This window comes from Austrofundulus limnaeus, unplaced genomic scaffold, assembly GCF_001266775.1.
Source record: "Austrofundulus limnaeus strain Quisiro unplaced genomic scaffold, Austrofundulus_limnaeus-1.0 Scaffold37, whole genome shotgun sequence".
NCBI lineage: Eukaryota > Metazoa > Chordata > Actinopteri > Cyprinodontiformes > Rivulidae > Austrofundulus > Austrofundulus limnaeus.
In genome coordinates, this window is record NW_013952439.1 from 531,118 (window position 1) to 546,683 (window position 15,566).

Consider the following 15,566-nt stretch of genomic DNA (forward strand, 5'->3'; position numbering starts at 1 on the left):
TGTATATATGTTGTGTATATCTTTTGTCTTTAATGTGTATAAAATTGTTGGTTTTAAATTAAATGAATAAACAATTTAAACAAAATTTAAACAAAATTATGTGTAAGTCTTTGATTTTTGTACTTCTGTAGACAWGTACATCTTTTCCTTTGGTCCTATTACATACTTTTAGACTTTAATCAACATTTATACAACACAAAAGACAATTTTCAATTTTTGGGTAAGCAGTTTTCCACAGGTAGCAGTTTTAAGACTATTCTTCGTAAAATTTAGACTATAAAATAAATGGTTTCGCAAATAATATGAATACATTTAGTAAACAGTAAACGTGATATATTAATATTCATGCTATTGTAGTCCCTGAACAGATGTTTACAAGAAAAARCATGAGGCACCCAACATTAAGTATCATGCTGCAGGCCTTTTTTGCAAAACTAGTCACKGTAACATGGAATAATAACAGACTACCACTTTAGGATATATAAAAAAAAAAATCAGACGTTAACTATCAAGACAACCAAGACGATTAAAACTTGTTCCAATAGGACATAGCTCAACAGTCATCAAAGCTGAATTGATTAAAGATTTAAAAACACAAATTTTGTCAAGAAGAGGGGTCAGAAACCAACCAGAYGTTTTCTACAGATTTATTAATAACCACATCGGGTCAAGAGCCAACTMTTAAGACACATTCCAGGATAACTCGATTCTTTTAGGATAAACATTACAAAACTTAATTTAAATTTTTATTTTATTACTGGTCAGATGTAGTAATACTTTCATGTGAGGCTATTTGTAGATAATATGGGCTGATTTGTGGACACTGCACTGTAAGTTTTTAAAGCACAACAAATAAAAAAATAAAAATAAGAGTATGCATGCCATTAGCCACTCAGCACTTTGCTGTATTTGGCTCTGAACACTGCTGCAGGACCTCGGCAAGCAGAAGAACCAACAAACATATGTAAGGAAACCACTCCATCTGTGTGGAAGGACACTTTAACTGTGACTGAATCTCATTTCATCTGTTAAAGTCCTGTATGAGGAGCAGATTTATGCTACCACTAGATCTGCCTCTTCCAAGACTTCTTTAGCTCGGCTACACTAAAGACCGCGTCAGCACAACTCTCCACATACAATATTTTTTCTATCTGCGTCCAGATATTGGGACAAAATGCATGCTTYACCTGCTTTTATTAATTATTTTCTCTCTTTTCTTTGCTTTTGATTACTTTGTACTGTAATATTTTTTTTGCTATGAGATTATGTTCCAGTTTTTTTCCAAATATATTTCTTTCATTAAAATTCCTCAGTAAATCAGCCAGAAAGCAGGTGCAACAATTTTAAAGAAAACCAACTGTAATAAAAGCAAACAGTTACAAGCAATTTGGATGACTATGTAATTATAAGAAAAACACAGTAAAGTGATAACTTAACTAATTACATTCAGCATAAGAATTATTTATTGTACAACTTATTAGAATATTACAACCTTGTGTTATGCGACAAGATCTAATCGCACTAATAGCATTAGGAAATCGAAGCGTGAAATTTGAAAGCAGRATGCAAAATTGAAGCAGCAGCTGACTACGAGAACACAGTGTGATTCAGGTCTGCATTGAGCAACGCACTTCCATATGGTCGAAGAAACTCATCTCGATTGTTGCTAAAGAAAGAGCTGTCACAGGACATGTCACCAATCCATCACAAGGTCGAAGCAGCGGCTTGTGAAACAATCACACATGACCCCACTCACAGCTAAGTTCAAGTTAGAATCACCAGAGCCAGGGACCAGACTTGTCATGAAGTTCCAGACCTGAGAGGCAGACCACAACTGGTGCAGATTGGAAACGCTACCTTGTTCACACTGAAACTCAGCTGTGGTGTTCCTCAGGGGTGTGTGCTGAGCCTCTGCTCTACACCCTGTTCACCCAGCCACAAACAGCTCAAACACCACTGTTTAATGTGCAGATGATGCCACAATCACTTGTTATATATCAGGCAATGATGAGTCCTTCTGCAGAAAACTATAAGCCCCGTCCTTTTTGGTGCCTGGACAAATATTTGCTGCTCAATGTCATGAAGAACAAGGAGCTCACTGTGGACAACAGAAGATTGCAAGGAGAGCACATTCTACCCCACATCGAAGGAATGTCGACCAAGAAATTAAGTCAGCAGCATTATTTTTAATTTTCTTTTTTAARTTGACTAAATTTAATCCTTTTCTGTCCCTCTTAACTTTATATTTTAATCAAGAAAACCCAGTTTTGTGTATTTGGACAGTAAAAGTATCTCAAATAAAATATTGGTTTTACAGATGTGATCTAGTGCATCTGAGTCATAAAATGTGATTTTTTTTTTTTTGTAAAAAAATGCTGCTAAATTGTTGAACTTTCCTACTGCAGCTGAGCCACTGCCCCCTTTTACCATATTTGGATGGACAAAACCAGATCCTGGATTGAAAACTTCCCTTCAGAACCCTGCGGTGAGCTCATACGACATGATCCTGGCAGTATTCAGACTGTGACCACATCTTTCCTTTCTGACAACTTATTCTGTTTTCATTTTTGAACATCACTCTCTTGGAAACTTCATTGAGTCATTTCAATAAACAATTTTCAAAAAACTCCAGTTTGGAAAATACCAAAACCATGCCGACATTGCCAGACCGTTACGCATGACTGCTGTGAGGAAGGAACTGGAAGAGCCAATTCTAAATCTGTGAGATGGAAGTAATTGGTCAAAAAGATTGGGAGTCATGCAAAACAGTAAACAAATGGCAACAAGCCTTTCCTAGATGGTAACTGTGTGTTATAGCAAACAAAAGGAAATGCTAAATTATCTCAGAATTTCTTGATATTCAAATGGAGTRCTGAACGCTCTAATGATTTAAACATAGTAACAAAAGTGCTTCAGTCATATATGTTGCATAGAAAGGATGTGTTCGGATGTGTTCAAAGAACACAGAAGCAAATGTTTACTAGTTGACCTTCTCAAAAACAAATGATGCAGCACAAGCCTCTGGAAATTCCTGCTAAAGTTTTGACTTTGTAATAAAGACTTTTATCTTTAAGAAATCAAAAAAGGATAAAATACCATAGCCTTCAGCTGCTACTTTTCAWCTACAAGATATACAAAGAACCAAGAAGTGATTTAAATAGATAAAACTGAGTAAAGTAACGCATAAACTAACATAATGTGTTTTCAACAGGAATGAATAAAACCATATCTGGGTTCTTTCGTTTGGTTTTCAGCACAGACTCACCCTCCTGCCTGTCAGACCTTTAGAGTTGGTCAAATCATTTTCTCTGATGCAATTTTTTGCGCTCATCATCCATGACAGCCGTATTTCTTGGCTGTCCCGCAKATTTTTTTTTTCCTCTGAGGATGACAATTTCAGCAACGATATTCAGAGAAACTGTGAACTCAGTTCCATCTATGTTTTCTTCTTTGGCAGATCTCACTTAACAATAGCCTTCATAAACTGCTGTAGGTCAAACACGGCTAACAGTACACCTGTAGGGCTGAGAGACTCTGAGAGAAGGGCCAAATGGGAATAAATGAGGTCACAAACAAAGTATTATCTAACAGTCTTAACCTGTGGATACATGTACCAAATTACAAAAAAATAAAATAAAATAAAAAAACAGGACAAAGCTACTCTAAAGTACATTTTTCCTACGTGTATGTTATTACAGTAATATAAATCCACCAATGCTTGAATAATTCCCTAAAAATAGTTTCACAATCACTAAGAAAATGTGGTTTCACTCCTCCACAGCTATGGGTCAGTGGTTCAGAGGATTGTTTCATCACTGTCTGTTTCTAAGAACAACTCATTTTGTTTCAAAAGAAATAAATTGCACAACTTTAATGGCTGTGTTTCTAGGACATAATTCAGATCAGAGGAAAACCAATATGAGGGCACGAAAAGTCCCAAATTCAGTAATATGGTAAAATAACAGTATACATTTACTTACCGTATACTACACTGACACTGAAAACCGCTGTCGTTTCCTGTTCCATGGTCTCATGACTCGGATGCACTTTCACTTAGTGAAAGCCAAGAAAAATAAACCTGGTCATTTAACTGCATTTCCACATCTGTGGCACGACTCAGTCATATCCTCAGTGTTTATCCATATATGGACGGTTCATAGAGTTCAGTGTGCAAAAGTGTTTCCCAAATATTGGCAGTCAAGGTTGTGCGCTGACAATTTTGTAAGTTATGTTAAGTATTAAGCAGAACTGAAACACCTCTTTCAACTGCTTTCTAGCAAAACTGAAAATGTTTGCATCATTTTACTGAGTAAAAAAAGGAACACAGGGTAAAAAAAATGGGTATTTTAGGAAACTGGTAACCAGGATCTAAATAGTCTTATTAGTCTTACTAAATTTATTATGAAACACCAGGGCGATACATCTCAAAGCATAAATATATCACAAAATCCTTACACCTTGTCCAAACCATCAAAATACATACATGTTTGCTATAAACTCAATATATAACATCTGTTAACTTTTAATAGAGTCAAAAATGAATATGTACTAGCCCACATCCAATCAAACTGTTTGTTTAATAAATAAGCATTTCGATTTGTTTAAAACTGGCCATGATTTTTGAAAATAAATTCAATAAAATGTGTGAAATGTAGGTTATTCTGTGTAAAACCTGTTCAGCCTGTCTTGACTTGTTTCCCAATAAGGAGTTTTCTCTCCTTTACGTCTAAATAATATATCTGAGTCKGACTGTAGTAATTCAGGCCGTTGAGTGAACTTTAAAATGTATTTTTTTTTTCTGAAAATATTTGTCAAGCAGCGCTAAAAGCTCAGGGTTCCACATTATTTTATGATCACATTTTAAATTTCTTTAAAAAAAACTCTCATACAGATCTGATATATTGTTACTTTTACAAAATAAGGATATTTTCTACACGAATCATGTCCAAAGAAATTATAGAATAAAAAAAATTCCTGAGGCACTGTAAGGTGAAACGCCGGGACAATTGCAATAAGGTCATAGTAAAACTGCTCATTAATTTGTCACTAAACTAGCAGCCRTTTGGATATAGCGACATGTCCAGTAAACCACACTAATAGAGAGGTCTGGTGCTGGCTGACCGCTGGTATCTGACATGTGTCTGCAGCTGTTAAGACGGTACTGTCACGCTGCGTCAGACAGAGCAAGAGCTTTCTAATCTCCTGTGGATTTTTTTTGACAGACAGTAAAGCTGACAAGTTTTATCCTCAGTTGATTCTTTAAGGCCTGGCAGAGGCTGAGGTCTGAGTGGTTTACAGTAACACCCCTGATGTTTGAGTTGGTGAGGGGTCACTGTACGTATCAGTGTCCTGCTCTTCCTCTCAGACAAAAAGGGTCTCTCAGACTGACCTTGTTGAACTGAATTCTGCTCATCTGTGTTCATTATGAGACAATCTGTCTGCTTTGGATCGGCGATAAGTTGAGGGACAATTCAAGCTGAAACTACTGCAAAAGGAAAAGTGGCTGAGTGGAAAAACAGAACGTTTCCTGCAGTATTTCGTTTCATTTTCCCTCTTTCAAAAATGAACGGAAGAATGTACCGTTTCAAGGCAACAGCCTATAATCACCTCTGTCTATATTAATGAAGCACCAATTGGTAAAATAAAGTTTCTCTAACAAACTGACAGACTTTGGACTGTACGAAAAATAAATAAGTATTACTAAAATATATCAAAAATGTTGTGTTAGCCAACGTGTCATACTTGCCATTTTGCAGTAACTTAAAACTACAGAACTACACAGTCCCATTTTGAGTAGTTTTTTTTTTTTTTTTTGGATTTTAGCTTCTCTCTCTCCTTTTTTTAAACTTCTGCTCGTTTCTTCAGCTGCAGTGCTCTGTGATTGGTTAAAAACACGTGTCAAGTCACTGAAGTACTGTCGAGATAGGGGATCGTTATTGGCTGGCGATCCGACCGCACTCCGACCGCCGCCAACCAACCTCCTTCGCGGGCCGAGGCATGAACGAGTAGGCAAGCAGAGGAGTGCATCAGGTGGGGCTGAAAGGAAAACTCGGGGCCACGCCAAGCAACACAGCACCAGCATGGGGACAGTGGAGCCAATGAATGCTTTTCATTCCCATTAACAAGTCTTTATTCTCAAAAAAAGTGCAGGAATGCGGCGGGTTTTTGTGTAAATTTATAGAAGTTGGAGCTAAATGATGGAAGGTATAAAATGAAATTAAAATCTGAAAAAAAAGTTGCACTTGTTTTATGGTTATCCTTGCAATATACTTGCTAAAATCAGAAAAGATCTGTGTTTCTAGTTTTATCCATAGATGAGCTTTTGTCACCCTAATCAGCCTTCCAGGGTTTTACATGTTCAACTCTAAGCTCACTTTAGGGCAGAGCGTCAAAGCTCAGCTGGCATCACATGCACACATCACAGCAACACAAAGACACAAAAACAACGGAGCCGTGAGTCATTTAATGTTGCTTTACACCGATAACCTAAACAGCAGCAGCACTGCCCAGACTAAACAACAATACCAACAGCACACGCAGTCATTTGCATAATGTAGCTGTGGTGGAGGTGACCGTCAGCTGTCCTTTTGTTACAGAACATCACAAATGGACAAACAGTGAGGAAAACATGAGACTTTTTTCTTTTCTTTTTTTTCTTTTCCAGCAGCATTTCTGCTGATATTGTTCTTTCTAAAATGCACCGCAGAAGGTTTGATTTCCACCTGCAGGCCAAACTAGAACACAAAGCATTGTGTGGATTCAGCTTACCGGTGGGACTCGGCTGGTGCTCTCCATCCACCACGGAGGCTCCTGCAGCCACCTAAAGAGGAGGAGAAAAAGAACAAATAGTTCATTTGTAGAAGTAGCTGCAAGTCCAAACCCTCAACCGTGGGCTAAAAAAAAATCGATGCYGTCAACTACTGACTGTCCTCTTTTGTCCCGGTGCTCCACAAACATCATGGAGTCTAACATTCAGATGAGAGGAAAAGAGTGGCTGTTTTGCAGATTGAGGTCAGGATTTGGTACGGAGTGTTATGTAACCTGATATATGGGCCAGAATAATAGTATTACATATGAGATTGCAGTTCAAATGGGAGTCAGAGGCAGGCTGGTGCAGGCTGCAGCAGCGTCTGGGTTTCAGGCAAGTGGCTCAGCACAGACGTGCCCCAGAGAGTCCCTGTACCCTTTCCTCCCCTCTCCTTCACCATCATTTAACACTTTCTTCTTCTCTCACCTGAGTCTGAGATACCCTTTTTTATTTTTCTGTATCTTTTTTTTTTTTGTTTTAAACCACACCCTCTATTAAATGCTAGCATTTTACCGCTCCGATTAATGGACAGACGGACAGAGAGAGGATTTCATTCAGGTTTTGTCAATCTGTCATTACTACGTCTGCTTTTTGTTTCCCTCTGATCCTTGAGGAGAAGGGTGGGATATCCGCATTGGTTGCTATGGCACCAGACAGCTCCTCGTTCTCTCAGTGAACGGCTATCTGTGACTGTGTGGAAGCGTCTGTGCACGTGCTGTGTTGTGTGCACGGCCAATAGACAGGATGCACTTTTGATCCGTTTTCAACAACGCTCGAGCTCATTTCGGGTTTTAAATAAGTCTGCCGCGGGATGACTCAGTTCATTTTTAAGAGATATTGGAGGTTTTTACAGCAAATGTCAGGAGCGCTTAACTTTATTCCTCAGTACTTTGTCACTCGGGGGGGCTCCATTGGATCATGAATGATAATGGGGGAAATAAGCAGAGATCAAGTCAACTCTATGAAGAAAGACCGCCACTGTCATGTTCAAAGCGGAAACCTTTCACTTTTAAAATTTTATATAAATTTCAAAGAATTGTTAGTTTCTTTTAATTTTCTCGCTCCTTGCCTGTGTAAAAAAATTATAATAATTGCAGTTGCAAAATCGAGGCCTGACCCTGAAAGCTGTAACTAACAATAAACGAGCTGTAACAAAAAAAAAAAGGGAAATAAATGCACCCAAATGTACCAAACAGCCAGGTTTTACCCAGGACGGAAGCTGGGTGTTTGTACAGTTGTCTTAAATCCTTTTCTCACAAGGATGCAGACAATGGTACGCACCACAGTACTCTGAACGTACAACAGTGGGAGCAGCTTTTGGGACTTAAAACGCTGAAGTTTCATTAAAATCATGTTGCTTTTGCTTCGTGGTTAATCCACACTGAGCAACCTCGTCTTCTGACATCGGCCTTGTATTCTTGTGTCTAAATTGAAAACAGACCCTTTTCAGAATTTCACAAATACATAAAGAAATCAAGGGCAAAAGCAATACAATTAAGGTAAAAGATAAATCTATATTCTAACTATAGTAAATAAATAAGATAAATTATCTAAATAATATAAAAAAAGGAAGATACGGATATTTCCACATTAATTCTATTTTTCAAATGTTATTTTTTGCACATCTGCTATTTTCAGACCATTTCCATAAATTTGAAGAATTGCTGTTTTATATTTTTTTGCTTTTAATTTTACAATGTTTGGGGGCGATCCTATCACTCTATACAGTACATTAAAATCCAGTCTTCACCCTTGATGACCTGCTCCACCGTCCTGTTTCTGTGTGCCAGCAGATGGCAGTGTCTCCATGACACTTAGATCTTCCCAGCTAGACACTCCAGTGTTTCTTTAAGAAGCTGAATCCATCAGAACACATATTCTAAACATTTTAAACCAAAAAGTGTTAAAAAAGTGAAGGTCTTTTTTTTTACTGCACATAGTCAAGGTAATAACAAAACTTTAACCAATTCATCTGTTAAAAAGAAGAAAAGTACAAGTCATCCATTAACAATGAACAGAAAGTCAGTTTTTAATCAAAGAAAAATGCTGGAAGTCAAAATATTGAACTACGTAGAACAAATAAAGTTGAGCAAAGTCGAGCGAACTGATTTGTTGAAGCCCTTCCAAACTAAAGTAGCTTGAAACTGCAGAAACAACAAGAACTCGCTGCTCTGACAGCTGTGTAAAGGTGGTAAAAAAGGCAGCACTTGTCAGTCAGTATACGTGCATGTGTGCGTCCGCTCATATGTGTGTGTGTGTGTGTGTAGAGGGAAAGAGGTGTGTTTTTTTCCACTCTTGAGGGGCCTCAGGCTGGGGTAGGGTGAGGCGGAGCTCTGGGGAGGCGCAGCGTGGGGCGGGCTGAACTCAGTGCACTGTAACCGCGCTCGGGGCGGGAGGTCACTGAGTCCAGCATTCCTCTGGTGCGCTGTCTGTTTACATGACTGCTGCTGAGCCTGGGGGAGGTGGCAGCTCCACACAACCACACCATCAGATAAAAAATATATATTTATATGCGTCGTTTGCATTTATCCTCCTCTTCTTAGAAGATTCATCAGCTTTTCTTTATTTGATAAAGYGTTCAGTTCACTGCCTCCCCCTGACTGTAAGTAAAATCGGAGCACTCTCAGAGGCTCAATGGTTCACAGAAACTTTTTGTTTATCTTGTAACAGGGTGATACTTCCTCTCTGATTCATCTTTGCAGGTAAAGAGTGTGATTTGTGACTGAACTCAGTTTGACCCAAGCCCAATGTACAGTACAATACCTTTGATGTGGAAGGATTGTGCTCGCYTTAACCATCTCTGTATGTCTTCTTACAGACACCATCTTTTTGGTCTATATATATATATATATATAGGGGTGCAACGATACAGAAAATTCACGATTCAGTTCGGTTCGATATTTTTTCGATACAAGAAAGAAAAATGTCCATGCCCTTTTTAACTTGTAATTTATTTAAATTAAGTAGGAACATTTGTTTAACCTTAAAAGTACGGTTTTTAAATTAAATGTTGCTGAAACAGCAAGTTTCTCAGTGGATCTGCGCTCGAAAATGCAGACTAGGTGGAGTAGTCGAACACAGATCCACTGATCCTTCAACACAGAGCATCTTCAGAWGACAAGCTGATAAAATAAATGTTAAAAATCTGTATTGTTCCATACAAGTGTGTACTGAACGGTCGGATACGGGTACTTGTATTGTTGCACCCCTGATATATAATAACCAACAGCAGCTAAAGTTAACGCCTAAAGAATCCCTGAAGAGGACAAAAAAACGAGTTTATTTGATGAAGGCCAGTCCAGTTCCAGTGAAGCCACGGAGCTTATCAGAGTATTTGTGTTGGACTCGGCTGGACTGAGGATCTGTCGGCTAATCTGGGCTGAACGTTGACTGTGGCTCCTCTGTGCCGATGCTTTCACATCCCTAGAAGCCAGCTGGTCAGCTCCGGGGGAGCACAACAGAGATGGGGTGTGACATCCAAGCCCTTGAGAGACAGTGCTCTGACTGTACTGTGGACTGGAAAGGGTGGGGTGGGGGGTGTGTGGGGGGGAGACATGGCTGTCAAAGGCTCCATTGTCTGACAGGCCAACAGGGTTTCATGTGTAGCGCATGATTCTCAGAGCGGGTCTGGACTGAAAAAGCTCGATCCGACCGACCTGAAGTGTCCAGGAGGATGTAGCCGAGGCCTCCTCGAGCAGGTTAAAGTGTAACTGTGTCCGTGTTTTCTCAGGGAAAGTGTGTTTATGTAGAGCACCAGCACGGAGGCCCTTTTGTTTAACTAAGTAGCAAGGCTCGCCCTTAAAGTAACAGAAGAACTCACAGGAACTGGTTGTCCTTTCTGCGTTCCGCTCACCGCTCTTTCAGAACAATACGCACGAGAGCGTGTTTGTTTACATGCGTGACCAAAAGAAAAACCGACAAATAAAATGACAAAATGTTGATGGAAGCAAACAATTACATGTCAAAGAAATGTGGAAAATATGGGATTTTTCTTCTTCTTTTTGGTTTCATGCAACCAACTCACAAAGAAAGCTCACACAATTCAGAGGTGTCTCTCTCCTATGGAGAAGGAAACAGCTGCAGCCAATTAAATTCAAACTGTGCCTCCGTCTCAAAAGGAAAATACTGGTACTTTTCAACCTGTGTCCCTTTTTATTTCTTTTTGACTACCGCTCATTACAGTTTATTGCAGCTACAACTCAACGTTTAAGAGACTGTGGATTATTTAGGTGTGAAGTAAATAATAGATTATCGTCCTCTTGAATGTTAAAGGAAATCAATACCACGTGACTGTTTAAAAACATATTTCAACACTTGAAGTTTGTGATGTTTACCACAGTTTTAATCTTGCTTGCAAATCTGCTGTAAAGACTAAAAATACAGGCTGATAAAGCTGCAGAAAAAATTAATAGTTTTTTTTTCTTCTCAAAGCTCTAAAGAAAACACAAAAAACCCAATAATCAAAGTTTAAAAATTCCCAATAAATAATCCAATATGTCTTGGACAAATTCACTATAAATGTCAACATGTCAGGGGAGGTATATGAATCACCGCATCATTGTCATAGAGTCCAAAAACATCTGTGCAGATGTTCCACAGAGCAGAGCACAACCGACAGATGGAGCTGAGTTACAACAAGCCTGATATTCATTTCTCACATTAATTTGAAACATCTGGGGCTTTTATTTCACCAAACTAAGTCATTCCCTTTTTATTTGGGAAGGTCGGAGGTTTGATTCCAAGTATCCACGTGTCAAAATGTCACAGTCTTTGAGCAGGACACTGACCCCCCCCCCCCNCCCCACCACACACACACACACACACACAGACACACAGACATGCCCTCCACATTGACCCTGATACAGTTATCAGTGTGTGACTGAGAGGAAAGAGCTGCTTATAAAGAGCGTAAAAATAATAGAACGCACTGTAGGGACTAAAAAATGAGAAACATGTTGTGAAAGCACTTTAGGTTAAAGTGGTGCTTATGGAGAACTCGCATAAAAAGGTTCACATTTACGTTAAAGCTTTTTATTTTTTTTACTATGATTTAAAACCAAACCTATCATAGAAAGCCGCGTTACAGTCTACATTTGTTTACTTTGTCTCTAAAGAGAGTCAGTCTGAGTGGAAACGATGCTCACTTATTGTCATTGTTTAAATGTACTCTTCATTGTGTGTATGTGTGTGTTAATCTGGAACTTTAGTTATCTAACTGGATACTCTGAAAATTACCATTCCATGTTCCAAATTTATAACCTATGACTTGCACTGCACACGAAAAAGTAACATTTTGACAATTTGTGATTTACATTATTGTACCAATGGTCATTAGATTTACATTGCTAATTATCAAACTGTTCAGATGGTAATGTTGTTTAAAATGACTACCTTAGTGTGAAACATTTATATAAATCTCGTCTCTGGTAATGTTATATCTGAAATTCTTTCTATAAATCTTGTCCACTTAAAGTGATAAATCATTTGATCTGTTACAAAGCTGCTACATTGCTAAGATCAGGGGACTACTGGAAGGCTCCATGATCTATCACTGATGTAAAAATAGTTGAGCAAAGATGACATTAATAATCCCAGAAAAAAATGCACATAATAACACATCATGCCAGAGGTTGAAAGGAATCAATGACACTTTCCTAAGTTCTTATTTRGAAATTATAAAAACACAACCTTCAAATTCAAATGCTCCCATGATGGATTCTTCATATATTTAGACACATTWGAATTAGACTAAATATGTTTTACTCAATGACAATACCTGATTAGTGATAGTGATAGAAGCGCTGTGTCAATCTATATGAGTCTTTTCAGGGTAGCTGATAATCAGTAGGGCTGGGTAAAAAAATAGATTAAATAAAGCTTAGATCGATTTCAGTTAAATTTGGGAAAATCGATTCACAGTGTATGAGATGAATTTTTTATCATGGCATTTTATGCCTGAAACGGAGGTGTGTTTCTATATTTTGTGTCACTCCTGGCTTGCCGTATATTTACAACTACCGGTAGCTGATGTTCAGTGCTAACATTAGCTTCTGACAAGTTGTTTTGTTTGTTTTGTGAGGTTTTTTTTTTTCAACATAACAACAGAAGGTTACAGAAAAACTACAAATATACAATTTTCTTCCACTCAAAGGGAGTGGGCAGCTCACCCCTTCTCCTAAAACTTTATTCCCATCACTTATTAATTTCTTAAAAATGAATGCATTCAAGAACACTGTCACCTGCAATCTTGAGACAGTTTTGTTTCAAGATTAAACTGTTTATTTTATAAGTTTGCCCTTAAAACCTGTTGTTTATGGTGAAGAGAAAAAATAAAGTGAATTTGCATTTTGCAACACAGTTGAAACATTTTCATTATTTAAGAGCGGATCAAATCAAATTGAATCAAATCATGATTATTCGATTCAGAATCTGAATATGAATCGAAATTGAGTCGATTTGGAGATTTGCCCATGATACCCAGCCCTAATAATAAGTAACACTAAATTTAAACTATTTTGGGCAATATGTGTTTTTCAATAAACAAAATATCAAAATTATTACTAGTCAGACAAACATGCATTTAACAACCTTTAGGAGAACTTGTMCACTTATAGAAAAATGTTTCTACTTGACAACTGATTAAGTACGAACAAATATCGCTGATTCATGATTTTTAAAAAGTGGACCACATTGGCCACCTATTGGATCTATCACTAATGTAAATTATCTCTTTAGGATATTAGAAATGGGCAAAACTTACTTTTCAGATGAAAAAAAATCATCTTCAGAGCATTTTCAAAGTTTGAAGGAGGTTTTGAAGAGTTTTAGGTAATTTCCACAAAAGCATGAATAGTTTCACTTTCCATCTTACCTGGAGTGGAGTTTAGGAAACTTCAGTTTAAGGTGTATAATTGTGTAAAGTAGACTAAAAGAGTTTTTAGGAAAACATGATGAGGCAGTTTATTTGTTGCAATGTAAAAGAGAGACCATTTTAGGCAGGCATTTTCCTGCCTTTATCATAGACTCCTGTTTAGTAATAACCTGAATCAAAAATCTATTGAAAAATATATGTATTTCTCCAAAATTAGCAAACATTTTTCTATCTATTTGGGGGGTTGGGACATTTACAACCTAACAGCTCTTTATGATATCTATTCAGGATCTTTGACCTGTCCGACTTGCAGGGAGAAGCACCGGTGACCTTATCTTAGGGATGATTTCAGCCAACATAACAAAACAATCTACAACAGTTGGCTATGATATTGACTATTAACAGATGGAATACAAAGGATCAATATTGTCTTGTTAGAAAGACATTCTGTCTGAYTGTGAGGATCTGAGAGACTTTGAGGAGAGAGAAGCTGTGATGTCTGGATTTTAGTTTTGACCAGGCTTTCACAGCTGGGTGGATATGACAATAATCAAATCAAACTCCAACTGGGCTGTTCTTTAATTGGCTTAAAGTACTACTGAACAGTCAGTGACTGAAAACAAACAAATAAAACTCAGTTTTGTAAACTGACAAGGTCACATTTATTTTATAATTATTGATGGCTCTGACAGGGTTTATGGTGACAGAGGTTAAAAAATGTCGATTCTAAAGAAAAGACTCAAAGTCAAACATGTACAAATTATGTGCAATCACTAAAAGGGGGGTAATCACATACCACAATCAACTATGTTACCTTCTGTTATGAAAATGCTTTATTTATCAAAAATAAATCTGTCCTGTCTCTTTAAGAACTTCCTACCATTTCTGACACTCCCACTTCATCACGACATTGCAACAATGCTTAGGGGGAGGGGTGCTCTGTGGGGCGGGAGCAGCAGACTGAGCTCCAGAGAGGAGCTTTGGTAAAATGGGCGGAGCTTTGTACCAACACGTGTTTAGGCAGCTCCACGTGGTTACAGGAGATTCAAGGTTTTCTCAAACAYGCCTGRATGAGTCAAAGCAACACTCCGTGTGTGTTTTTGATGAGGTTATCCTTAATGATACCTACTGAGGGTAGAGCCAAACGAGGTTTAAAATGAGAAAATCATCCTCAGCTGCTTTTGTTCCACAACAAAATTAACAGTAAATGTAAATACAAATTTATTTTATTAATATCTTTGGCTTAAAAACAACATCTGGTTGCCTAAAATTTCCGGGGGAGCTTTGAAGATGCATTTCTTTCTTGTCATTGCCCTGTTTGACATTTCATCCTGTCCTCCAGTTTCCAAGGCACCACTATTAGCCAAAYGTCTTTCTAGAAGGATGAATTTAAGCATCTTTTCTCCGCAGTAAGACTGACGCCCTGTCCTTTTTTTTACCCCGGTGGACTCATATATAATCAGTGGGAGGCACAGAGCCAGCGGCACACTGCCAAGTTTTCTGCTTTTCCAGCATGTCGATCTTATCAGCTGCAGACCAAGATGTCACAGAAATGTTAATGAGGATGCTCACCACAAGCCACTCCACCTTCTCCTGCCTCCTCGGTCACATTACAGGTATTTTTTCTGAGAAGCTTTAATTTTAGAAACTGTCCGACACCCTTCATCCTTTTACAATATGCTGTTTCTGTGTTTTTAGTCAACAGTCCAAGTTCTCAGAAACAGCTGCAGGAACAAACACATGGGAGGCCACACAGACAGAAAAGGATTTGCACTCAAATAAAATTCAATTCAATTCAATTCAGTTTATTTATATAGCGCCAAGTCACAGCAACTGTTGTCTCGTGGCACTGTACACAAAATAAATAAAAAATAAAATAAAATAAAT

At 38.0% G+C, this 15,566-nt stretch overlaps 1 long non-coding RNA gene across 4 annotated transcripts in view; it reads right to left on the reverse strand.

Moving 5' to 3' along the window:
• The window catches only part of LOC106516352 (uncharacterized), a 39,862-nt gene that overhangs the window by 14,632 nt on the left and 9,664 nt on the right, over positions 1–15,566 (reverse strand). For all 4 annotated transcript variants that reach the window (XR_001310093.1, XR_001310091.1, XR_001310090.1 and 1 more), the window contains one exon: positions 6,769–6,820. This is a non-coding gene — a long non-coding RNA (uncharacterized LOC106516352). The remainder of the gene's footprint in view (positions 1–6,768; positions 6,821–15,566) is intronic.